The sequence below is a fragment of the Saimiri boliviensis genome, chromosome 6 (assembly GCF_048565385.1).
Source record: "Saimiri boliviensis isolate mSaiBol1 chromosome 6, mSaiBol1.pri, whole genome shotgun sequence".
In the NCBI taxonomy this organism is placed as follows: domain Eukaryota; kingdom Metazoa; phylum Chordata; class Mammalia; order Primates; family Cebidae; genus Saimiri; species Saimiri boliviensis.
This window is the reverse complement of record NC_133454.1, coordinates 106399538-106427453: the sequence shown is the minus strand read 5'-3', so window position 1 is coordinate 106427453 and position 27916 is coordinate 106399538. Positions and strand designations below refer to the sequence as shown.

At 39.3% G+C, this 27916-nt stretch overlaps 1 pseudogene; it reads right to left on the bottom strand.

Moving 5' to 3' along the window:
• Window positions 1-329: 329 nt before the first annotated feature.
• On the bottom strand, window positions 330-27638 carry LOC101031286 (fatty acid synthase-like; annotated as a pseudogene).
• Window positions 27639-27916: the final 278 nt, after the last annotated feature.

Below are 27916 nucleotides of genomic sequence, written 5' to 3'. Positions count from 1 at the left end.
TGTGAAGGGGATAAGAACATATTGGGAGGAAAAAAAAGTATCTATTTTCTGTAAATTTGGTAAAAGTTTCCTTATTTTATGTTGTTTGTCATGATACCTCTAAAATTTTCTAAGTTTCAATGATGAAGACTGGTTTCTAATTCTGGAAATTATCCCCAAGATTCTGGGACAGTCACAGTCACAGAAAAAATATGCTAGGGTTATGCAGACAAGTAGATTGAAGGCAGGAGAAAATTTTAAGGAAAGATAAAGAAGATCCCTAGTTGTCAGAACAGAACGAAAAGGTCTACTTTTACTAATACAGATGGATCTGCTTTGAGATAAAAGATTCAAAGAGCATCAGCTTCCCGAAGGTAGCAGCTGTTTCTCTTCATATTTATACCCCTTACATCTAATGCAATTCTGTCAAGTGGTAGCTACGTAAAAAATAACAACAATAAATTAAACCATACATGACTGGGTCAACTTGAATATTTGTCCTTTAGGTAAACAAACTGAATTTCAGAGACCGAAACAACTGGAGGTTTGTAATAGAGATGGGACTCCCATGTTGGCCTTCTGACTGCCTGGGTGGCTTTCATTCCATTTAAAAGCTGGAAATTCTATTACATATTTTCTGATGTTGCTTATATACTAAAATGTTCATTTATTCATACTTGTTTTCTTTCTAAAGGCTTTAGATCCATCTATACTAATGCTTTTAAACTATTCTCTCAATAATCACTTTCAAAATCATTAAAGGCAATGGTACTGTCCAGGGCTTCTTGCAGTGTAAGGCTTTGGTCACCAAACACTTGACATTAGCATGCTTCTGAAGCCACATCAGTTAAACATTCAATCTAATGAAATACATTTTCTCTCGTGTTATATAGAAATTCTGTAACTGCCTTTGAAGTATAGAGACTCTTCTGTAAAATGTACATTCTCCTTGAATTTTGCATTTAATCACATGATTGTATAAATCTTCTACCACCCTTCCATGTATGCCAAGATTAAGAATGTCATATATTTATATCAAAAATAAACAACAAAATCGGAGATGTGAAGTGACTTAAACAAATAAAATGGAGGCTAATAGGAGACCTAGAATTGCTCCTCCATCTCCTCAATTCCATTCCAATCTTCTTTCAAAGTCTTAGTTATGATTAAACTTCTGTTTATGCTTACAGATTATATGAACATAATTCAAACTGGAACATTTATTTACATACTAATTTAGAAACTTTCAATGGATTATAAACTTGAGAGGTCAAATACAGCATCACTCATTAACTCCTAAATCTTCAACACAGCTACCATATCTATAAACAAATATAGCTTATCAAACAATAGCTTATCAAAATAATAATGAAGGTATTTATTCAAATAATTATTTGTCAGCTTACACTTAGAAAATGTTTGCATATTTCTTCAGTGTTATAATGCTCTTATTTTTAATAAAAAATAGTAAGTATTTTTAGTTCACTTAAATTTCTTTGGGTTAACACAAAATAAAAATTTGTAAATGCAAATACATTTAGTTCACAAAATGTTACTGTGTGATGCTGTTTTCTCAATAAGCAAATCTTACAAATACTTTTAAGTTACTGTTGCCAATTTTCTGCAGCATGAAGTATTAAAAGAGTTTTAAATATGTCTTCATATTTATTTAGATTAATAATCTTTTAATTTTACATCAGTTTTAGGTTCAAACAAAATAGAACAGAAAGTGCAGAGGCCCCACATAGCCCCTGTTCCCCACATATACATAACCTATCCCACTATGAACATCCCACAATGTCTTTTCTATACTTTTGAATTGGAAAACAGTAGTATTCAAAAATTCAAGAAAACATACAGATTTTTATTCATAAACACGTGAAAAAAAAACTTCTACTCAAAAATATTAGTTCACACATTCAAAGCAACCCTTATGAGGAAATCAGCACACAGTATCAAGAAGCTTTATAAAATATACAAATGAATTGAAAGGAACAGTCATGGGGAAAGAGATGGATAATTATTAGAAGAAACCATTATGAGTCATTTAGGAACACAATCACAACATTGTTTGCCTTGTGCTGAGAACTGTTATAAATTTTCCAATTATACTACCTTGCTAAATAGTTACATTGAGACTTGGCTTTGTAGTTTTTTAATACAGAAGGGATATTTTAAACTGCAATTTTAATCTCATATTCATCATGAAGTTGTGTTATATGTTTAAATATTAAATAAACCTTATGCCTTCCTGACTTACCACCTTTGATGGGGAAAAATCATTGGCAGTGTCATCAATATTACCTTAACAAACCAAAATAATTCAATATTTCATATTTATTTCTTCTGTCTTCTGCCAACTCCCAAACAACCTATGTCCTAATAGCCTTGTGGTCACAGAATATAGTATTTTTTTAGCAATTTTATAGTATTTTTATAAATTTTTTTAGCAATAATGTAATTATTATCCTATAGTATTTTTTTAGCAATAATGTAACAGATGTTAATATTTTTTTGAAAATTAATGAATAACACATGGAAGAATTGATATACAATGATATATAGTCCTCCATAGAATGTTTTGTCAAGTGTGTTTCTTAACAGTTATCATTCGCATCCTAAATCAGGCGTCCCCAAACTTTTTACACAGGGGGCCAGTTCACTGTCCCTCAGACTGTTGGAGGACCGCCACATACCGTGCTCCTCTCACTAACCACCAATGAAAGAGATGTCCCTTCCTGAAGTGTGGCAGGGGGCTGGATAAATGGCCTCAGGGGGCCGCATGCAGCCCTCGGGGGCTGTAGTTTGGGGATGCCTGTCCTAAATTGAATGCCAGTCTTGAATAAAGGGCTTTTTCACAGATTACTTCCAAATTCTCAATGTTTCATTCAGTTGTAAAGTACTTCAAATAAGCAAATTTAACTAATATTTAGAATTGGTAAAATACAGAGAATTAGAAGTTAGATAAGGTAGCTGTGTTGAATTTTTAGGGGCTAATGAGTGATGCTGTATTTGACCTCTCAAGTTTATAATGCATTGAAAATTTCTAAATAAGGTTAATAGGTATTAGTTTGTATATATTTGTCATTATTCTGATAAATTTGATGCTGGTTAATATGACTTACTGTAAATATTAAGTAAGTTTTACAATTTGAAATCCACCCTCCTACTAGTCAAAGGCAGATTAAAACTATCAAAAAGGGAAAATAAAAGGGGGGAGGGTGAAGGGCCAGGAGGTAATCAAAAATCATGTTCTGAGAAAGCAAGATCTCATTAGGAAAACTGATAAAGCTCCAAATTACCACTTATTTCCTTCAAATACAAAAGTGTACTAGAATAATTCACCTGGTATAATTGGAAGTGGTTATTGTCTGAAAACAATATCCACGAGAGGCTGAGTATAGTGGCTCACACCTGTAATCCAGCACTTTTGGAGGCCACGGTGGGTGGATCAGGAAGTCAGGAGTTCAGCCTGTCCAACTTGGTGAAACCTAATGTCTACTAAAAACTACAAAAATTAGCTAGGCACAGTGGCGGACACCTGTAATCCCAGGTACTTGGGAGGCTGAGGCAGGAGAATCATTTGAACCTAAGTGGCAGAGGTTGCAGTGAGCCAAGATCACGCCACTGCAATCTGGCCTAAGTGACAGAGTGAGACGCCATCTCAGAACAAACAAACAAACAAAAAACAATATACATGGTAATGGAGGGTCTGAAATAAGCTTATGAAAAATGCTTGGATCTTAGATGGCCTTCATAGCTGTAGACAAGAAATACCTTTTCCTACTGTCTGTGTGAATAATTCTTAAATGTTTTCAACAACATGGAACTCTCCAAGAACAACAGACTTATAGATCTGTTTGTTTGACATCTTCAACAGAACATCTAATAGTCATGTCAAATTAACTGTCAGAATCAACCTTTTCATTTTTTATGGAAGTATAATTTACATACAATAAGATGTATAGATTTTTAAGGATACAGTATAATGAATTTTAATAAGTGTGTGTGTATATATATGACCAACATGCTGGTCAAGATTTACATTACTTTTATCACATGACATCTTTCAGGTAAGCACTCTTCTGATTTCTACCATTTATTTAGATTATTTTAATCTGTTCTAGAGCTTCAGATTAATGAAGCTTCATATTATTTCATATTAATGAAATAATACAGCATGCACTGTTTTGTATGTCTTCTTAAACACAACATTTTTTTAAACATTTTTCTCATGTTACTGAATGCAACAGTAGTTTGTGTCTATTTGCTGCAGGTTAGTATTCCACTAGTTGTATAAATAAAATTATTTTCATCTATTCACCTGGAAATAAACAGTTAGATGTTTTTATTCTCACTGTTTGTATATTTTGAATGAGTTTCTAGAAACATTCTTGTAAAAAAATGCAAATAAAGTTTTTCACTTTTGTTTCGTAAATAAAAGTGAATTGTCTGAGTCATATGATAAATAACTTAAATTTAGAAGATATTTTCAAAATATTTTCCAAGATAGTTGTATCAATTTCAATTCCTACCGGAAACACTAGTAACAGCTTCAGTTGATCCACATCATTGCCAACACTAATTAATAGCAGTCTTAGTTAATTGTAGCCATTCTGAAGTACTAGTATTGCATGTTGATTTAAATTGTATTTCCCTACTGTCTGAGGATGTTGAGCATCATTTCGAGTGCTATTTTATATCTTTACTTTTGTATGAACCTGTGAAGAGCTGCACAGGTCTTCTGTTAATTTTATACTGGGCGATTTTGATTTGGTTATATTGTAGATGTAAACATCAGACATATCCAATGTTTTTCTCTTCTAGTATATCGTTTTAAAATGTTATTAAGTGAGCAGAATTTTTTTGAAGAAAATTAGCCACTTTTTATTAGTAATTATTATGTCCTCCCTAAGAAATGTTTGCAAACCCAAGTAGCCTCCAGTAGATATTTTAAGGCTTTATAAATTTAGTCTCTTTATTTTTAGTTCTTTTTTCCTATAACATATAATATGTGTGGGGTATAAGTTAGAATAATTATTTAAAGAGTAGTTATCAAAGTGTCCCTGCATTATTCATTGAAAAGACTTTCTTTTCTTCTTTTTTTTTCTTTTCTATATTTTTTAATTTATTTTATGGCATTTTAGGTTTTGGGGTACATGTGAAGAACATGCAAGATTGTTGCATAGGTAAACACGTGGCAGTGTGATTTGCTGACTTCTTCCCCATCACCTATATCTGGCATTTCTCCTCATGTTCTCTCTCCCCCCAACTCCCCACCCCCCGCTGTCCCTCTCCTATTTCCCCCCAACATACCCCAGTTTGTAGTGCTCCCCTCCCTGTGTCCATGTGTTCTCATTGTTCAGCACCCAGCTATGAGTGAGAACATGCGGTGTTTGATTTTCTGCTCTTGTGTCAGTTTTCTGGGAATGATGGTTTCCAGGTTCAGATTCCATGCTGTATATGTGCCACATTTTCCCTGTCCATTCTATCATCGATGGGCAGTTGGGTTGGTTCCAGGTCTTTGCTATTGTAAACAGTGCCGCAGTGAACATTCATGTGCACGTATCCTTATAGTAGAACGATTTATAATCCTTTGGATATATACCCAGTAATGGGATTGCTGGGTCAAATGGAATTTCCATTTCTAGGTCCTTGAGGAATCGCCACACTGTCTTCCACAGGGGCTGAACTAATTTACACTCCCACCAACAGTGTAAAAGTGTTTCTATTTCTCCACATCCTCTCCAGCATCTGTTCTCTCCAGATTTTTTAATGATCACCATTCTAACTGGTGTGAGATGGTATCTCAATGTGGTATTGATTTGCAATTCTCTAATGACCAGTGATGATGAGCATCTTTTCATATATTTGTTGGCCTCATGTATGTCTTCTTTTGTAAAGTATCTGTTCATATCCTTTGCCCACTTTTGAATGGGCTTGTTTGATTTTTTCTTGTAAATCTGTTTTAGTTCTTTGTAAATTCTGGATATCAGCCCTTTGTCAAATGCGTAAACTGCAAAATTTTTTTCCCATTCTGTTGGTTGCTGATTGACTCTAACGACTGTTTCTTTTGCTGTACAGAAGCTGTGGAGTTTGATTAGCTTCCATTGGTCTATTCTGGCTTTTGTTGCCAATGCTTTTGGTATTTTGGTCATGAAGTCTTTGCCTATGCCTATGTCCTGAATGATTTTGCCTAGATTTTCTTCTAGGGTTTTTATGGTATTCGGTCTTATGTTTAAGTCTTTAATCCATCTGGAGTTAATTTTAGTGTAAGGTGTCAGAAAGGGGTCCAGTTTCTGCTTTCTGCACATGGCTATCTAGGTTTCCCAACACCATTTATTGACCACGGAATCCTTTTCACATTGCTTGTTTTTGTCAGGTTTGTCAAAGATCAGATGGTTGTAGATATGTTGGAAGTTAATTCTCTGTATTAACGGCACTTATTTGCCAGTACTTCATTCTATTGACTTAGTTCTCTTTTTTCCCAATGTTTTTTGTTTAAATAATTTTCCTATGTCTTTTGATATTTATATATATAATTTTAAATACAAATTTTACAGAAGTGCATAGAATTTGTATTCAGATGGTGTTAAATATAAAGATAAATTTGGAAAAATGTTATGTATTAAAATACTGAGTTTTGAAACAAAGCCACAGAAAGCATCATATTGAATGGGGAAAAGTTGAAAGCAGCCCCACTATGAACTAGGACAAGACAACGATATTTACCATCAGCAGTACTATTCAACATAGTACTGAACATGCTAGCCAGAGTAATCAGGCAGAGAAATAAGCAAAAGGCATCTAAATTGGAAAAAAGAAAGTCAAATTATTTATGTTAACTAATTATGTAATCTTATGCTTAGAAAACCCTGAGGACTCTCCCAAAAGACTTCTGGACTTGATAAACAATTTAAATACAGTTTTAGGATAGAAAACTAATGAACAAAAATTAGTTGTATGCCTGTACACTGACATACTCAAACTGAGAACCAAATCAAAAACTCAATCACGTTTACAACACACACACGCGCGCGCACACACACACACACATCCTCCCACCCCAGGAATGCATTTAACCAAGGAAGTGAAATACTTCTACAAGAGAATTACAAAACACTGATGAAATAAATTACAGATGGCACAAACAAATGGAAAAAACATTTCATGCTCATGGAATAGAAAAATCATTATCATTGGAATGACCATACTGCTCAAAGCAATCTACAGATTCAATGCAGTTTCTATCTCATTATCATTTTTAACGAAATTACAAAAAAACAAGCCTATGAAACAAAAAAAAAAAGAGCCCAAATAGCCAAAGCAATCCTAAGCAGAAATAACTGATTTGGAATCATCATATTACCTGACTTCAAAATATACTACACAGCTACAGTAACCAAAACAGCATGGTACTGGTGCAAAAAAGAGAAAGAGAGATCAATGGAACAGAATAGAAATCCTAGGAAAAGAACACTTAAATTTAGATCTTAAATTTAGATCTTAAAGTTGATCCACTTAAAGTTGAAAAAAACAAACAATGAGAAAAGGATATCCTATTAAATAAATGGCACTGGGAATTTTCGGACCCCTATCTCTTACCACATACAAATATTAACTCAAGATGAAGTAAAGACTTAAATATAGGACCTGAAACTATAAATATTCCAGAAGAAAGCCTAAGAAAAGCTCTTCCAGATATTGGCCTAAGCAAGGAATTTATGACTATGACCTCAAAAGCAAATGCATCAAAACCAAAAACAGACAAATGGGAATTAAATGAAAGAGCTTCTACACAGAAAATGAAATCAAATAAAAAATCAACAAAGTAAACAAGCATCCCACAGAATAGGAGAATATATTTGCAGACTCTGCATCTGATAGAGGACTAATAGCGAGAACCTGTAACAGAACTCAAATTAACAAGAAAAAAACACAACCCCATTACAAAGTGAGTAAAATATGTGAATAGACATTTTTCAAAAGAAGACACTGCATGTCTTCCTTTTGGAAGTTCCATCCATGTTGTCATGGAATCAACCATGATCTGGCTGATTGGAATCAACCAAGTCATGAAATCAACCTAAGTGCCCATTATTGGTGGCATGGATAAAGAAAATTTGACATATATACACCATGCAGTCATTAAAAAAGAATATAATCATGTGGGAAGCAACAGGGATAAAGCTTCCAACAAACATATTTAAAAAATGCTCATCGCCACTAATCGTCAGAGAAATACAAATTAAAATGCAAATTAGATGAAAATGTCTATTATCTTCTGGTATCAACATGCTACCATCTCATACCAGTCAGAATGGCTATTATCAAAAAGCTGAAAAATAACAGATGTTGGCAAGGCCACGGAGAAAAGAAAACGATTATACACTGTTAGTGGGAACACAAAATTTTTAGCCACTGTGGGAAGCAGTTTGGAAATTTCTCAAAGAACTAGGAACAGAACTACCATTTGACCCAGCAATACCACTTCTCATTATCTACCCAAAGGAAAATAAACTGTTATGTAACAAAGATAGCTGCAGTTGTATTTTTATTTCACTGCTATTCACCATAATAAAGTAATGGGATCAACCTAAGTGTCCATAATTGGTGCATTGGATAAAGAAAATGTGATATATTATGCACCATGGAATACTATGCAGTCATTAAAAAAGAATGAAATCATGTCCTTTGAAACAGCATGGGTGTAACTGGATGTTATTATCCTAAGTGAAATAACTCAGAACCAGAAAATCGAATGCCACAGCTCACTGATTAAGTGGGAACCAAATAATGGGTACACATAGATACATGAATGGAAATAATAGACATTGGGGATTCCAAAAAGGGAGAGGGGAAGGGGAATAAGGGTCTAAAACTTACCTCCAGATCCCGGAGCTAGAGGTCAGCACCAGCTTCTGGTCCCTGCGATGTATCAGCCACTGGGCCAGCTCCAGGCTGAAGCCACCCCGGGCACAGGCGATGACGTAGCTCTTGTGGGGCGGGCAGAAGGTCTTGGAGACAGCGGCCATCAGCGTGGGTTTGGCCCCCTTCAGCACAGCCTCCGGCTCCTCCGCATGCACCTGCACTACGACTTCGCCAATGAGCTTGCCCTGGGCCATGGAGCTGAAGGCGGCCTCCACCTGAGCCCTGGGAACACAGAGCGCCTGAGGGGCTGCACTCCGCCATCGCGGATGCCAGCCTGCAGAAGCACCGACGCCTCCCGCCAGGCAGCACTGGCTTCGCCGAAGAGCGAGTCCAGAAGGATCCCGTGGAAGGTCCCGTTCTTCAAGACGGCCACGCCAAGCAGGTGGTTGTCAGCAAGGTCAGATTTGCCAGTTTACAGGCAGGGGCCGTGCCGAGCCCGGCCCCTCGCGCCGGCCTGCAGCTTCTCTTCCGCCCAGGAGTTCGGGACCAGCTCAACGCCCTTCCCGCCAGTGTGCTGCAGCACGTGTTTCGCGAACGACGTGACCCTCGCGTTGGCAAAGCTGGTGCTGTCCGGCTGGGAGGACCTGGCCTGGAGCAACGCCCGATTCGCGGCCGACCCCGCGGCGGTGAAGACGCGGCAGCGCAGACTGAGGGCGATGGCGCAGGCGGCCCGGCCCACGCCGCCCGAGCCAGAGGGGATGCGCGTCCGTCTCCCCGCGCCGCGCCGCCCGCAGACCACCGGTGCCTGGTAGGCCGTGCTGCGGGTGACGGGCCCCGAGGCCGCCTCCTTCAGGGTCCGGCGGGAGGGCACGTCCCAGAGGAAGTCGGCGACAGCAGGACAGAGGCGGCCAGGCCCTCGGCGGGCGCCGGCCAGTCACACGCTTGCCGCTGGCGTCCGGGCCGAGAACTCCATACGCAGCAAGCAGTCCTTGGTGGCCCGTTTCCCCGGCATGGCGTCAGGGGGCAGCTTGCCCGTGGCCAGCATGATGTCGTGGAAGTTGAGGGAGGCGAAGTAGGCCGTGCAGAGCTGGGCGCCAGGGCCGGCGGGCCGGGCATGGCGCGGCGAGGAGCAGACCCAGCGGACGGAGGACAGGCCCCCCGGGCGAGGACCACCCCGTGGGCCTGTGCCGCCAGCTCCCCGGGCTCGTCCTGCTCCCGCGGGAACTGGCGGGAGGCCCCTCGGGCCCCCCGCGGCAGACGTCCGTCACCCGTTCTCCCGGCAGCGCCTTGTGCAGTTCTGCGGAGCCCGGGTCCACGACGCGCAGGGCCTGCCGAGGTTGGAGAGCAGCAGGCAGCCGCTGCGGCGCCCGCCGGGCTCTGGGCGGAGACAGTTCCCCACGCCCGACACGTCGGACACGCCGGAGGCGCCGCAGTCGACGGCCTTCAGTCCCGCGAGCCGGGAGGAGGAGCCGGCCGCGCGCCCGTCAGAGTCCCCAGCGGAAGCTGGCGTCCTCCGCCGGAAGGAAGATGGGGCCGTCCTGCGGGGCGGGCGCGCGGGGAAGTACGGAGCGGCGGAAGGACTGCTTCACGCCCACCAGGCGTGGCGGCGTCTTGGAGAAGAGGCTGTCTCACGCGTCCTGGCTCAGGATGCCCGGGGCGTACTGCGGCTCAGCCGAGGTGAGGAAGGCCACGGTCTCCCCAAGGCCGTGCCCCCGGAGCAGCAGAAAGCCCTCTTCTCTCAGGGCAGCCACCATGTTGCCGAGGGCTGAGGCCAGGTCCCCGAGGGCAGCCACTGCACAGTTGCACTCCAGGAGGTCAGTGCTGCCCGGGGTGCTGGGGGCAGGGTCCGCGGGGTCCCACTGGCCCTGGGTGGTGTCGTGCGGCTGCCGCTTGGCCTGGGCAGCCTCCAGGGCCTGAGGGTGGCGGTTGGTGGCCATGTAGCTCAGCTGCAGCATGTTGAGCGGGCCTGGGATGCGGGAATGCAGGTGACCATGGCCAGCCAGCACCTCCACCACCTTCCTCTTCAGACTGGACATGTTCTCCAGGGCAGCGTCCACGCAGGCCTTGAGTGCTGGGGAGTCCAGGAGGCGGCTGGGCAGAGGGTCCTCTGGCAGCTCAGACCTCTCCTGAGCCAGAACCTGTGCCAGCTCCAGCTGTAGGTTCCTGATGAGCTGAAGCCCGCGAGCAGCCGACAGCGGCTGGGGCAGTGCCTGCTGCGGGGAATCCTGGGGGACCTGCGCCCCGTCCAGTCTGGGCACCACCATCTTCAGCCCCTGCTAGGTCACCTTAGCCTGTAGCACCTGCACCAGTCCCTTGCACAGCTGCAGCTCCTCCTTCAGAGTAGCGTGCCCAGACAGGCACCTGTCCTCTATGTGGGGCGTGAAACAAAACTCCAGGACAGGTGCTCGATGCTCCTGCTGCCGCCGCGGGGCCGCCGAGGAGTGGAGCCTGGAGAGATGGACGCCTCCGGCCGCTGTGGTCTTCAGGCACCTGCTCACCACTAAGTCAGCCACTTTAGCCTCGTCCTGCTGTGTGTACAGCTTCTGCCTGTGGGAGGCAGGGTCGATGTGGGTGGCAGTGATGCAGGTCGGCAGGAACAGGCTGCGCTGGCCCGTGCCCAGGATGGACATCTGCAGCATGGTGTCCAGGAAGGGCACCCAGTTGTCCTTCCACAGTAACTTGCCCTAGTTGCCTTCCAGGCTGGCTTCTAGGATGCCCTGGAACTGAGGGCCATAGTTGTAGCCATGCAAACACATCTCCCTGTGCACTTCAGCTAGGCTAGGAAGAATGGCTCCCCGGGGCTAGTGTCGGGGCTTTCCTGCTCGTCAAAGAGCCTGGGGTCAGGGTCCTCCCACTGATGCACCTTCCCACTCACTACCAGGTGGCCGCGCTCTGACACTTCGAAGGTGTGGGAGGCTTCCAGGAGCTATACCTCCAGGGACACAGTCCCCTTCATGGGCAAGATGGTGGCCTGGTGCACTATCACGTCCTCAAACACCCACAGGCAGCTGCTCCGTGGCCAGACTCAGGGCGCGGGCCAGCGTCTTCCACTTGAGGCACAGATAGCCAGCAGCAGGGAAGATGGTATGGCCACCGATGCAGTGGTCCACCAGTTAGTGGTCAGGAGACTCGGGGCTGGCGTCGATGTTGTAGACGGCAGCGGATGGGGAACTGGAACCGCTGGGGAAGTCCTCGGCGGCCGGCACGTCCCAGGCCAGGCTGTGGTCCCACTTGATGAGCAGGGAGATAAGGGGAGTTCCTGGGGGAACCAGGAATTCCACAAGTGGGAACAAGGCATTGGGGTTGGCGTCAATGCCTGAGAGGTGCAGCCTGCCGATGGCGGCGAGGAACAGCTCCAGGTTGTCCCTGTGGTCCTTCTTTATCAGGGGGACAATTGTGCAGCCTGGCTTAAGGCCAGGCTTCAGGACAGCCTGCAGCAGGGTGTGGGGCACGATCTCCAGCACCACCGCGTGCTCAGGCACAAGCCATAGGGCCTCCTGGAACAGCATGGGACTCACCAGGTTGTTGACGTTGTACTGGGGGGAGCACATTCGTGCCAGGCTGGTGTGCAGTGGGGCCTCAGGGATAGAGGTGCTGAGCCAGCGGGCCAAGCGCAGCTTCGGCTCCTGGATCACCTTCCTGAGTGCCTGCAGCAGTGGGTGTGCGATGCCCTCCATGAAGTAGGAGTGGAAGGCCATGCCACCCGTCCGCACCTCCTTGGCAAACACGCCCTCCTGCTTCAGCTATTCCACGAACTTGTACACAGGGCCCTGAGGTCCCGAGATGGTCACCATGTCCTCAGTTGTGGCAGGTGGGTGCCATGCCCAGGGAGGGCAGCACGGCTTACACTCCTCCCAGGACAAGCACACAGCTGCCATGGTGCCTGGTGGGATGCTGGCTTCTTTGATGCACTTCCCTCTTCAGTAGGCGGAGAGGCCAGCCTCCTCTTGGGACAGGCAGCCGTCGGCTAGCAGCAGGCCACTTTCCCCAGGGAGTGGCAGATGATGCCATCCGGCCTCAGCCCCATGCAGCTCAGCAGGGTCTATGAGGCCTATCTGGATGGCTGTCAGGCTCACAAAGGCATAGACGATGTCGGCAAAGATGCTCTCCTCCGTGATCTAGTACACTCCCAGATTGTTAAGCCTCCTTCGTAAACACCTGTAATCAGATCAGAATGAGAAAAAAAGCTTTTTGAAACTATGTTTTCTCCAGGGAAGTTCTCTTTCAACAAGATGATTTTCACTACTCATAAGTTAGCATGCTGGAGACCTGGTAATGTTTCTATGACTTTATTTTCTAACATCTTCTTTAAATCTTTAGGCATAGCATGCTCTTTGGCAGCTCTCAAGCAGGGCTGTTTTTCATGTGGCTCCAAGTTACTTGAACCGTTTGCTGCACTGAGTGGGCTGTGTGTGTCTTGAGAGGGAGCTGCATTTTCCATTGAGTTATGTTCCCACAAGTGATCCTGAGGCACACCAAACTCTTCTGCAGAACATTTTCTGTCCCTCTCTTCTCCTTTTTAACTTTCAGAGACTGACAGCTGTTTTGAGAAATCCAGTGTCAAAGCCCCATCTCCAAGGGGTGTTAATTCATTTTCCAGATAGTTTTCTACAGTGAAATTAAACTGAAAGATCATCCTCTTATTAAATGCACACAATCATTAAATTCAGATTCTTCAACTTCTGGATGGAATTTGATGTTGATGACACACACAAACCTGCCTCAATTATTCAATAAGTTTTGTTGGGCCCAATTTCTCTTTAGCATCTAATATGTGGTAACAGCTATTTGGGTGATGGGTTCACTAGAAGTCCAAATCTCATCATTATGCAATATCCTTTAACACCTGCTTATGTACCCCAGAATCTAGAAGAAAACATAAATAAAGATAAGAGATTGAGTTTGAGTGCAAGAACATGGTTTCTCACTCTACTTATTACAATATCATTTAATCTTCCTATAATATTATCTACAGTTTTAGCGAAGATGAAAATGTCTGTTATCATCTGTGTTAAATATACCATCTTTAACAGTTTTATTGAGGTACAATTGACACTTTAAAACTTCGCATTTATTACACAGTAATTCTTTGAATTATTGATGGGGTTATAGGCCCGTAAACCCATCATAATTTTAAAATACAATAGTTGAAAATGCATTTAAATCACCTAATTTACTGAACATGATATTTTATCATAGCCTGCCTTACGTATGTCCAGAACACTTAGGTTAGCTTGTAGCTGGGATACACTGCAGTTGGGTGAACTTCTTAACAAATTTTGAAGTCCACAATAATGTATTGCTAACTATGTTGTACAGCAGATTTCTAAAAGATTTTATTCATCTTGCACAGATTAAAATTTTACTCACTGAGTAAAATTTTGCTCCCCATTTTTTTCTCTTCTCAGATCCCACCATTCTATTCTCTGCTTTTAAAAGTTTTACTGTTTAGATGACTCATGAAAGAAGAATCATGCAGTATTCATCTGCTGTTGCTGGCTTAATTCATTAAGCATAATCTCAGGATTTATCCATGTAGTCACAGATGGTAGAATTTTCTAATTTTTAAAGTGGAGTCATTTTCCATTGTGTATACTTGCCATGTTTTTTAATCTACTCTTCTGTCTATGGACATACAGAATGTTTCCGTATCTTGGCTATTTTTAACAATATGACAATGAACGTAAGAGTGGAAACATCTTTTCAAGATCCTGATTTCAATTATTTTGTATTTTTTTTATATATACTCAAAAGTGGGATTGCTGGATCCATTAACAGTTGGTTTTGATTTTTTGAGGAATCTCCATGCCATTCTTTATAGTGGCATGACGATTTTTCATTCTCACCAAAAGTGTACAAAGATTCCAATTCCTCCACATCATTGCTGGCACTTACTTCTGTGTATGTGTGTATGTTTTAATAATAGCTGCCATAATAGATGTGCATTGCTGGCACTTCTGTGTATATGTGTATGTTTTAATAATAGCTGCCATAATAGATGTGAGTTAATATCTCCTTGTGAATTTTATTTGAATTTCCCTCATGGTTATTGATGTTGAACATCTTTTCTTATATCTAGTGACCATTTATATGTCTTCTTTGAAGAAATGTCTGTTGAGGTACTTTGCCCATTTTTGACCCTTTTATTTTCTGTTGAGCTGTAATCATTTCTTATACATATTGAATATTAATGACTTTTTAGATACATGATTTGCAAATATTTTTCTCCCATTCTGTATGTTACTTGTTCATGGTGTTTTTAGCTATAAAGATAATTTTGTTTGTTTTATGTAGTCCTACTTATTTATTTTTGCTTTTGTTGCCTGTGCATTGGTATGATAGATAAAAACAAAATTGCCAAGACCAATGTCAAGAAGGTTTTTCCATTTGATTTCTTCTAGAACTTTTACCATTTAGGACTTACATTTAAGTCTTTAATCCACAACTAGTGAAAACACAAATAGCTGTATGTTTATTTATATTGTCCAACTTCAGTGAATTTTATATTAGTACTAAAAAGTTTTTGATGAAGTCTTCAGGTTTTTCTACATGTAAGATTATATCAGCTGCACAAAAAAATATTTCATTTCCTCTGTTCCAAGTAGACAGCTTTTCTTTATTTCTTATTGGCTAATTGCTCTGGCAGGACTTCCAGTACTACATTGAAGAGAATTAGTGAGAGTGGACATCCTTGTCTCATTCCTGAACTCAGAAAAATAGCTTTCAGCTTGTAATCATTCAGTATGATGTTAACTTGGAACTTATCATCTTCAACCTGTATTATATTGAGGTACATCCTTTCTTTTTTTTTTTTTTTTTTTTGAGACGGAGTTTCGTTCTTGTTACCCAGGCTGGAATGCAATGGCGCGATCTCGGCTCACCGCAACCTCCGCCTCCTGGGTTCAGGCAATTCTCCTGCCTCAGCCTCCTGAGTAGCTGGGATTACAGGCACGCGCCACCATGCCCAGCTAATTTTTTTGTATTTTTAGTAGAGACGGGGTTTCACCATGTTGACCAGGATGGTCTCGATCTCTCCACCTCGTGATCCACCCGCCTCAGCCTCCCAAAGTGCTGGGATTACAGGCTTGAGCCACTGCGCCCGGCCCTTGAGGTACATCCTTTCTACACCTTGTAGGGAATCCATGAGCCCCACATAGCCTGTGGGTACCCCAAGTTCAGTGGTGACAAAGGAATGAGAGAAAGAAAGATTAAGAGAAAAAGTGGGACCAGGGGACCATCACTTTATTACTCTGGAGGAGACAGTGAAGGCCCTGAGCTCTGATCATCCACACTATTTATTAATTACAATCACTTTGATCTATAGGGTAGGGGTGGAGTGATGGTAGAGTGAATCAGTGAGCCGGCACTGGTGTATCATCCTAAGGATTAATAAGAGTGGCAGTTTGCCCAGGAGACGGAGATTGCGGGGAGCCGAGGTCGCGCCATTGCACTTCAGCCTGGGTGAGGAGTGAAACTCCATCTCAAAAAAAGAAAAAAAAAATAAAGAGTGGCGGTTTGAGAGTTTCACAAAACAAGAAAATGTGGTTATCTTTAGCTTATTATCTATGTACAGTTGGTGGAATATGGGTCATACAAGGAGGCTACAAGTCTGGCTACATCATAGTGCTACAAAGGGATTTTACATCCTTGAGCACAATGTTTATGGTAACAGCCTAAATCACCCTGCACTGGAACATAAGGCATGGAGAGGCCTTCCTCCTCAGAGGCCTCCTGTGGCCTTCCACAGATTGTTGTTCCTTGTTTATGTGTTACTCATAACCAATTTATGTAGGCACTCTATAAGTCCTTTCTCCTTTGCTGTTTTTTCCAACAATACCTAATTTGTTGAGAATTTTTATTGTGAACATGTTGAGTTTTGTGAAATGCCTTTTCTGAACCTATTGAGATGATTGGGTGCTTTTTATTTTACATTCCATTAATATAGTGTATCACATTTATTGATTTGCATATTTTGAACTCTTTGCATTCCAGGATAAATCTCACATGGTCATGGTGAATGATCCTTTTAATATGCTTTTAATTCAGTTTGCTAGTGTCTCTTAAGGATGTTTGTTTCTGAGCTCATAATGATTATTGGTTGATAATTTGTTACTTGTAGTGTCTTTATCAGGCTTTGGTATCAGTGTAAGGCCACAAAAAATGAGTTTGGTAGTATTATCTCCTCTTCAATTTTTTGGAAGCCTTGTGAAGTGTAGCCACCAATTATTCTTTAAATGTTTGTTAGAATTCACCAATAAAACCAGTCAAATCCTGGGATTTTTTTTTTTTTTTTTTTTTTTTTTTTTGTTAGGATGCATTTGGTTAATGATGGAATTGTCTTACTCTTATTGGTCTGATCAGGTATTCTATTTCTTCATGATTAAGTCCTGGTAAGTTGTATGTTTCTTTGAAGCTATTACTAAACTTTATAAAATTTGTTGTCATATAAATGATATTAGTAGACTAATGTTTATTTATATGGCAAATGTTCTTTATTCCTTTATATTTATTTTGTCTTGGTTTTATTTTGTTCCCAAAGAGAAGCCCAGATCATTGTCTTTAAGTCCGTCTTCTTTTAAATGTAAGCGTTTTAATCTTATTTAACCTTATGAGCATATTTTAGCTTCATATTACAAATTGTTATATTTGGTATGTTTTTTTTAATCTAGAACATTTACACATTAGAGACTTATTATTTGTCCTATGAAAAATTTAAATATGTTACCTAATTTCAAAATAATTTGGACTATCTTGCTGATGTGCACTTCTTCCTTATTGTTGCTTTGGTCAGAGAACATATTCTGTATGACTGAAATTTACTGAGGATTATTTCCATAATGATAACCTATTTTGGCAGTTGTTTTTTGTGCTCTTGAAAAAAAAGTGTAACCTCTTTCTGTTGTTGGGAGTGTTCTCCACATTTCAATTATGTCAACTTGATTGATATTTTGATCTAAGTCTTTTATATTCTTATTGATTTTAATCAACTTTATTAAAATATCTATCTACACTTACATCTACACATTTTAAATATAAAGATATATTATTTTAATAAATATATACAGCCATGAAATTACAGTTACAATCAAGATATAGTACATTTCTAGAACCTCAAAAACTTTCCTCATGTTTCCTTCAGTGAATCCAAATCTGCCTCACTCCCAGACCTCATGAAACCAACTGATCTAATTTCTGTCACTAAAAGGTTAGTGTTTTTCTCTTTTCTACAATTTCACATACATGTGTAACTTTCTATCAGACTCATTTTAAGATTAATCTGTACTATGTTTCTGTATTAGTTGATTGTTTCTTTTTACCATTGAGTATTCTATTGTTTAAATAATATAATGTGTTAATCCATTTACCTGTTGATAGGCACTGGATTGTTTCTAGTTTGAGGCTATTTTGCATAAAAGCTGCTAAAAGCATTTGTGAATTAGTCTTTTTTTGAAAAAAAGGCTTTTATTTTTCTTGGGTAAATACATTGAAGTGAAATTGCTGGGTTCATGCTGGGTTCATATGACTTACAATGGTAGAAAATTTCAGCTTGTTTTTAAAGTGCTCCAATAATCAGTACTGTCTTAGAAAAAATAAATTCTATGTATGTGCTCATCGATAAATAGCCACTGCCCTCCTGTGGGTACTTAATTTTAATTTTTAATTTATTTTAATTTTTAATTAAAATAAATTTAAAATTATGTTTCTTTAGTAACACTTTAGTGTTCAGTAGCAACGTAATTCTGGTTGTAACTATATTGAAAAGCAGAGATTATTGAAGACAGTTGTATTGGATAGTTATGGATCATTATGGTCTATATAACTAGTTCTTATTGTGATATTTAAAGTGAAGAAAAACAACCCTATGTAGGTTTTTTTTTTTTAATCTTTGAGCTTAACAACATCTGAGTAAGAGTATTCAAATGTTTACTTTTTAACTATTATAGTAATATTCAAATTATTTTGATCATCAAAGTGTTTAAGTTGTTGAAAACTATAAGATCTATACAAAATGAAGGCTGATAATCATGTTTAATCAATATCACAGATTTGACCATTGGTCTCTCAACAGTTCACAACACACAAAGGCTTGACCCAGAGAATATTCCACTTACTAATTTCTTCCAGTTACATGTTCCATACTCTTAACTTGCAACACTAAAAAAAAAACAGAAAGCAAATCATGTCACCTTCTCAGGCTACTGTTTTCCTCCACTCATAAATTCTTTTCCAGGGGTCCCTTATTTTTTTATCTCAGAGAGATCCCAGAAGAGTGAATGTGTGTAAGAGAACTAAAAGTGGATCACTCCAACATTTCCTTCAGGTTTTCAGGTTATCCAAAATGTTCATCTCATGATCATTTCTAAAGTGTCTGAAAATGTATTTGCATATTTAGTTCTCATATTTTGACTAAATTATTTTACATAGACTCTGGGATCAGCTGGTAGGGTTCAAGCCTAGTGTACTTCCTGGCAATGAGATTTAGAGTAAGTAACTTGAACTCTCATTGTCTTAGTGCCTTCATGTAATGAGTATCTAAATATTTCTCTTCTCAAGGTAATAAAGATTAAGTGGTTTATGCATGTTAAACACTTAAAAATGTGTCTACCACATAGTGATGATTCAATAAGCATTCAATAGCTATAGCCATTTTTATTGATACTTTCATTAATTATTTTAGATAGCTTGCTGTAGTGGTATGACTAAGATAGAAATTAATATTCTAAGTATTACATAAAATATGTTTATTATATAGTATATCAATTTAGATTAATATGAATGTCTTTATATATTTTGATTATGAAATATTACCTGTTATCTGCCATGTAAAATACTCTAGAAAAATTTTTATAATACATAAAAATGGTTGGATATAGCCTATAAACTTCTCAATATCGATATTATACTGTCCCTCTAAAGAGAAAGTAATAAATTCTGTAACTCAGAGACAACCACTACTTTTTATTAAGACTATCCTACTTCATAAATATTGTGGAGATTGGTAATGATAATCAAAAACCTTGAGCTAGAATCCAGAGCCTCAGATTGTCCTTCTTGGGTCATTTCAATGTTTTTGATTTTCCTCAACTGAAATAAGGCTCCTCTTCATATGTATCTCTTTCTCAAGTCTAAGGCCTCAAAACAAAGTTTTCCCCATGCTGGGTAAAATTGCTTTCACTCTAAATCCCAGAAGTTACGTGATCAGAGCCAAAGGTGTCACTGAGAAGAGTTTATCTAAGTAGAATAAAAACTACCCTGAACATTACCAAGTTAACATTATTTTATATATAGATATAGATATAGATATAGATATGTATATTTTATTGCATTTTTGGTTTTGGGGTACATGTGAAGAACATGCAGAATTGTTGCATAGGTATATACATGGCAATGTGGTTTGCTGCCTTCCTCCCCATCACTTATATCTGGCATTTCTCCCCATGTTGTCCCTCCTCAACTCCCCACCCCCCACAGATCTCAGTGTGTGATGCTCCCCTCCCTGTGTCCATGTGTTCTCATTGTTTAACACCCGCCTATGAGAACATGCAGTGTTTGATTTTCTGTTCTTGTGTCAGTTTGCTGAGAATGATGGTTTCCAGGTTCATCCATGTCCGTACAAAGGACACAAACTCATCGTTTTTTGTGGCTGCATCGTATTCCATGGTGTGTATGTGCCACATTTTCCTCCAAAGGATTATAAATCGTTCTATTATAAGGACACATGCACATGAATGTTCATTGCAGCACTATTTACAGTAGCAAAGACTTGGATCGAACCCAAATGCCCATCAGTGATAGACTGGACAGGGAAATTGTGGTATCAAGTTAACATTATTGAATATGTTAGTGTTTACAATGGCTCTATTATTTTTACCCATGAAGAGCAAACAATGCCTTGATCAAATGTGTTCCTTCAGTGACATCTTTAATCTAGATAATATTTGCCTCCTTAAGTTTCTTCTCATCAACTGAAAGTTTAAGTTTGCAAATGGAATATTCTCAAACAAGTGGTACTGTTAATAGGACTGAATTCCTAACAGAAAGGCAAAAGAATACCATTTGCACATTAACCAGGACCCAGGAGGAAGGCCATGTTCATATAGGTACATAATTGATTTTGGTTAATGATGATGATACACTTCATGAGTACAAGCACCAATTAGGGAGAAAAGCAGCTTGGCATGGTTTAGTAAGCAGAATTTTCGAGAAAGCAAGGGATTCCAGGAAAGATACCTTAATAGTGCAAACGACCCATTTTATGTTGCAGGAGAGATGTGAATTGGTATTTCACTTTTAATCATTAGTAGATAACCTTGAAAATCCCAGGGTTAAATGCCTGAAGAATCTCTTGATAATGCTAGAAAACACCTGATGAAAAATCCACAGCTAGGTGAATCTCAGGTTCAGGAGATGCTCCCTTGATCCCCCACAATCTGAGTTATAGAAAGGTGGAGCTGTCACTGTTCTCCAAAGTAATTATACGAACCTACCATCTCCTCTGCAAAATGTTTTTTTTGTCTTTTCTTTTTTTTTGTAAATGGAGTATTAACTACAGGTTAGCTTTTGAAGTAGATTAAAATGTCTGTATTTACTAGAGTGTCTTCTCTATCAAAGATAATTATCAATATAAACAGGCATTCATTTATAAGAAAGCCTTAGAAACAAGGTGGTTGTCAGTAAAATATATTAAATTCAGCACACAAAACATTTTGGATTTAGTTAATTACAATTTATTTGGCACTGAATCGAGTCCTGTAGTTATCCCTCCAAGACTAAAGCACTCATTCCCCAGTTGATGAAAATTGATTTGCTCATTCCTGAAGCTTTTCAGGAAGTTTTCTTAAATGGAGCTAACCACCTCACCTAAGATTATGGGCAGTCTCTGGAGTCAGCCCAGGTCTAATGACTGTTTTATGTAAGTTAAAGGCCAGGCATGTTTGCCTCTGTTGGGGTATTCTGCTCCCTTTATGACTGGTGAGGCATCTGTTCCAATTGTACCCCAGTTCAATTGATCTGTCTTCCCAATCTTATTTATTTTACTGCTCACAGATACTGTTTCCAAATAAATCCCCAATAAAAATCCCAAATATAAATTCAAGAGGTTCAGAGTCTGTTTTCTGTGGAAACTGTTCAACTACTGGCATTACTAGGAGATGTCCCCGGAAGCAGACTTTAACCTGGATAACCTTCTAATTGGCAATGAAGACTTCATCATTTGCAGTAGGTGAAGAACTAAAAGATCTTGATATCAAATACTTTAGAGTATTTGCTAAAACTTTCCATGGTAATGAGGTAGGATTAATACCTGTGCCAAAACAAGTGCTCAAGAATCTGTAAGTGCAATATCTCAAGGTAAGTTTCAAGATAAGTTAAGAAGTAATAATAATGAAGTCTAATGAATTCCATAGCTGTTTTTAAGGCAGTGAGGAAGAGAGGAGGGGAAAAAAGAAATTCTGAGGGTAATTAATATAAAGCAGATTGAGAATGCCAGAGGGCTTCTTGGTAGCATATAAAAAACCAGGGGACAGAAAGAGACTGAGAATCTGAATCAGACCTTAATTATAAGACTAGAGATCATTAAGAAATGTCGAATTGTTAATTCTGGCAGTTTTGCCATACCAAGATGAGAACTCCGATTGAGAAAGGGTGGATGCCTAAGGTTTAGGATGAAGTGTATAGATTGATGCACTTGAAAATTGTAAAATCTCAGTTTTTCTCAAACTTTCTGAGATTACAGAAGTTTCTCACTCCTGCCTATTAAAGTGAAGGTGTGCCTCTTGCTTTAAGATGAAGCAAAACCTTATCTCTCACAGAACAACACAGGTTTCATTCAGGATCTACCTCTGACTCCTCTATGGTCCAACAGATTTAAACTAGAGCCAACTCACATTGTAACTCAGCAGATGGAATACTGGACCTTCTAAAGAAAGGAAGGACATTTCATATGAAAACGTTGCCGGAGCTAGCTAGGCAGGGCTTGGGTTATCTGGATATTCCATAAAATAGTACTTTGATCCCCTTGGCCAATAATTTCATGTTATTCAGACTGTATGAGCTCAGAAGGTGTGGGTAAACACAGCATAATTTCTGTGTTTACCTCAGTGAACCTTTAGATATCCAGTGGTCTGAGGCATGCTAAAATAGTACTTAAAGTAACATACACATTATTGCATTTTGCATCTCTCATCACTAAGAAGGAAGCACCATTTCTAGTAGGCCCCTCTGGGTTTCAGAAGTAGCATATTTCACAATGGTAATAGTGCTCTATCAATTTGCCAAGTTACCAAGAAGTCTGTTAGCTTTGATTAGAACCAGATCAGGAAAGCATTCTTCAACAGATCTGGGCAGTTGTACAATTAACCTTAAGAGGTTTAGGTGTCTTACATAATTAAACCTTTACATCACCACAGAAATGTCAAGATAGGCATTATTATATTTCTGTTACATGTGAGGAAATTGAGGTCCAGTGATATTGATTAATGAGTTCATGCCATATTAATATATGTTAGAACTAAGATATAAATGTGTGGCCTTTCTAATGGGAAATACAAGAGTCATGTAATTGTATAGTGCCAAAAGTGTGAAGTGATTTTTGCCAGGTTCATAGAGAAATAAAACTTCATTTGGAACTCGTGAATGTTGACTAATGAGGCTGATATTATAGAATAAATTAAACCATAAGTCAACAAACTATAGCCCCAGGGGCCAGATCCACATATTTTTGCAAATAAATTTTCTTTGGAATAGAGCCACGTCTATTCATTTATGTACTGTGTATAGCTGTGTTCATACTACAATGACAAAGTAGAATAGTTGTGATCTATAATTAATGGCCCACAGAGTGTAAACATGTAATATAACTAGCCCTTTACAGGAAAAGTTTACCAACCAATATTCTAGATGCAGTCATTGGATAATGATCACAGAGTAGAGGTTGATATGAGGGTACTTATGAGAAAATTGAGACATAAAAAATTATACAGTGAAATAAAATTCCAAATATTCTTAGCTCTGTTTTGTTTTTTTTTCCACAGTTAATTTTTGCATACCTAACACACAGTGTACCAAATGCCAGCATTTAGTACACCTTGAAAATACTTGTTAAAACAGCTGGGCACAGTAGCTCACACCAATAATCCCAACACTTTGGGAGGCCAAGGCTAAAGGATCACCTGAGGTCAGGAATTCAACACCATCTAGGCCAACAGATGAAACCCTATCTCTACTAAAAATACAAAAAATTAGCCAGCACCAGTTAGAATGGCATCACTAAAAAATCTGGAGACAACAGATGCTGGAGAGGATGTGGAGAAATAGGAACATTTTTACACTGTTTGTAGGAGTGTAAATTAGTTCAACCATTGTGGAAGACAGTGTGGCGATTCCTCGAGGACCTAGAAATAGAAATCTCATTTCACCCAGCAATCCCATTACTGGGTATATATCCAAAGGATTATAAATCATTCTACTATAAGGACACATGCACACAAATGTTCATTGCAGCACTGTTTACAATAGCAAAGACTGGAACCAACCCAAATGTCTGTTGATGATAGACTGGACAGGGAAAATGTGGCACATATATGTCATGGAATATTATGCAGCCATCAAAAACGATGAGTTCGTGTCCTTTGTAGGGACATGGATGAGCCTAGAAACCATCATTCTCAGCAAACTGACACAAGAACAGAAAATCAAACACCGCATGTTCTCACTCATAAGTGGGTGTTGAACAGTGAGAACACATGGGCACAGGGAGGGGAGCATCACACACTGGGGTCTGTCGGGGGAAATAGGGAGGGACAGTGGGGAGTGGGGAATTGGGGAGAGATAGCATGGGGAGAAATGCCAGATACAGGTTATGGGGAGGAAGGCAGCAAATCACACTGCCATGTATGTACCTATGCAACAATCTTGTGTGTTCTTCACATGTACACCCAAACCTAAAATACAATTTAAAAATAAAAATAAAATAAATAAAAAATTAGCCAGGCATGGTGGCAGCTACTGTAATTCCAGCTACTCAGAAGGCTGAGGCAAGAGAATTGCTTGAATCCCTGTTGGGGGAGTGAGCGAAGATCACACAATTGCATACCAGCCTGGGCTGCAAGAGCCAGACTGTCAAAAAAAAAAAAAAAACCTTGTTAAAACAATGCTGAAAATAATGGATCTCTGTAAGGGCTTTTGCATATAGTAAGGCCCTGATTAATTATTTTTTTTAACAATTATACTCCAACTGTTTTCCTATTTAAATTGCAAAGGAGTGATTTTAGAGATGTGAAATGCTTTGAAATTCTTATAATAGTTCAGATAAATAATAATAAATTGCTTTGGCATTGGCACTACATAAAAAATCAATAAAAAATAACATTTTGGGTTAAAAAAACAAAGGTCACTTTCAATTGACTCCATGTGGAAGATGTGTTCCTGGACTTTTACCTCTAAAGATTTATGATACATTTAGATGGTATGACTCTATGTATGAATTTTATAGAAACTGGCTGTTAGTGAAGACTTCTGTTGTCTTTCTTGTCTACTATGTATTGCAATAAGAAGCCACAGAGTTTAGAAATCACTATTAACAACAATGCAAGATTTTCTTTTATTGGTGACATATAAATTGAATCTGCTTCCAGATGGCTTGATCAGAGACTTCACTGATTCACTTGCCTTTTTGTTTAGCACTCTCTGAATCATCTTGTTTTCTTTTTGTTCTAGTTCAACTTCTGTTATTTTTGTAAGATGATCCTCCTGAACCTAAACTTGATTGAATTCCTCTGCGTCTAAAACAAGACTTGCAGAGAATGCACTTATAGTTCATTGTGTTTAAAGAGAAAGAAAAATAAGTCAAGTAAGAGACAAAAATCTTAGTATTGAATGTGTGACTTGCTGTTTTTCTTTCTGAATCCTTTCTCTCCAATCAATATGCAAAAAAACAAAGTAATAAAAACTTGTATTATTTTGAGGATTAGGTAGACTTTTTTATCTTTCTTAATATGTGCTTTTCTTTTGATGAATAGCACATAGAGATTTGCCATGGCAAATGCTTATTATTATTTGAATATTAATTTCTCAGGGAATAGCAATGAGTGTTATTTTTTACCTTATTGAGAGGATATTGAATCCCTAAGCTATGTATACCACCTTAGTGACTTTATTCAAAGCTTACCAATTCATTTACTCATGAAATATTTGAGTTGAGCTCTAGACACATGTGAGATGTAGCATATGATCCTATCTTAAGATTTAAATTCAAGAAGAAATGTTAAGGAACAATTGCACAACTTTTAGGTTTGCTGGGCACATAAACTCTCTAAGAGGCAGAGATTTGATGAATTGTGAAGCACCATAAGAAAAAATAGAAAAGTTAACAGAGGAATTATCTAATACGTAGTATATAGTTATAAAGCTCTCAGTGAATTTGGAATTGAAAAATTTGGAGGCAAGTACTGAAATAATAGGAATGTATGTCTTAAAATAAATGTTTAAATCAAGTTTTTAGAAGAGGTCCAATGATAATAAAATGAGATTGTAGTTTAAGGCAGTGGATTTCTGAGGCTGACCCCATGGCTATTGGAGCATAATTCACAATAGCCAAAAATTGGAAGCAACTCAAGTCTCTACAAATAAATGAATGGATAAACAAGACATATCCACATACAATGAGATTTTATTCAGTTTTAAAAAGAAGAGAGATTCTGACACATGCTACAGTATGAATGAAGCTTAACATTATCCTAAGTGAAATCAGACAGTCATAAGAGGACAAATGTGTGTATGATCCCGCTTATATAAGGTATTCAATGTAGTCAAATTCACAGAGATAGAAAATGGAATAATGGTTGCTAGGAAGTTGGGAGAGGGGGATATAAGGATGCAGTTCTTAATGGGAACAGTGTTTCAGTTTGGGAATATAAAAAAAGTAATGGAGATGAATGGTGGTGATGCTTGCAAAACTTTGCAAATATATTTAATGACACTGACTTGTACTCTCAAAATTGTAAGGGTGGTAAAATTCATGTTATGTATATTTTACCACAACTTAAATATTACTGATAAAAGTCAATGAAAATTAGCATATTGTTTAACTTAGAGATTAGACTGGAGTTTTGTCTCTGTGACAGGTGGGAGAAAAGAAAGAATGTGATTAGAGCAAATGGTTATGAATTAAAAAGAACTGTTACCAGGAGGTGTGTAAAATTCACCAACAAGGTATATCTAGATGTTGTGATTCTCAAGTAAGTTGCATAGAAGGATAGAAATGGTCTTGAGTTGACAATATGGTTGAAAGGGTGCAGGGTACACCAGTCCTACATCCTGGATCTATGATATGTGACATGTAAAAGAAAACGAAGCTTGCCTTTAGGAACACTAGAGGGTATATGAGTTAGGAATGGTCTTCATCTAATAATATAAGCATTCAAAGTTACAGTGAGTGTGTTAGTCAGGGTTCTCTAGAGGAGCAGAACTAATAAAATAAATGTATATGTGAAAGGGAGTTTATTGAGTTATTGACTCACATGATCACAAGTCGAAGTCCCACGATAAGCTGTGGGCAAGCTGAGAACCAAGGAAGCCAGTTCGAGTCCCAAAACCTCAAAAGTTGGAAAGCTGACAGTACAGCCTCCAGTCTGTGGCCAAAGGCCTAAGAGCCCCTGGCAAACCACTGGTGTTATGTATGAGAGTCCGAAAGCTGAAGAACTTGGAGTCTGATGCTTCAGGGTAAGAAGCATCCAGCATAGGACAAAGATGAAGGCTGGAAGACTCAGTGAGTTGGCTTCTTCCACCATCTGCCTGATTTTTCTAGCTAGCTAGAAGTGAGGGTAGGTCTTCCTCCTTCAGTCCACTGACTCAAATGTTAATCTCTTCTGCGACACCCAGAAACACCCAGATACACCCAGAAATAATAGTTTACATCCTTCAATCTAATCAAGTTAACACTGAGTGTCAACCATTACAGTGACATAAACGTAATATCAAGACTGTTTTTTTTTTAAACCTAACATGAAGAGCAGTAGACTTTGGAATTCATGAATGTCATCCCAGAATCAGACACTATTTTTCTCAC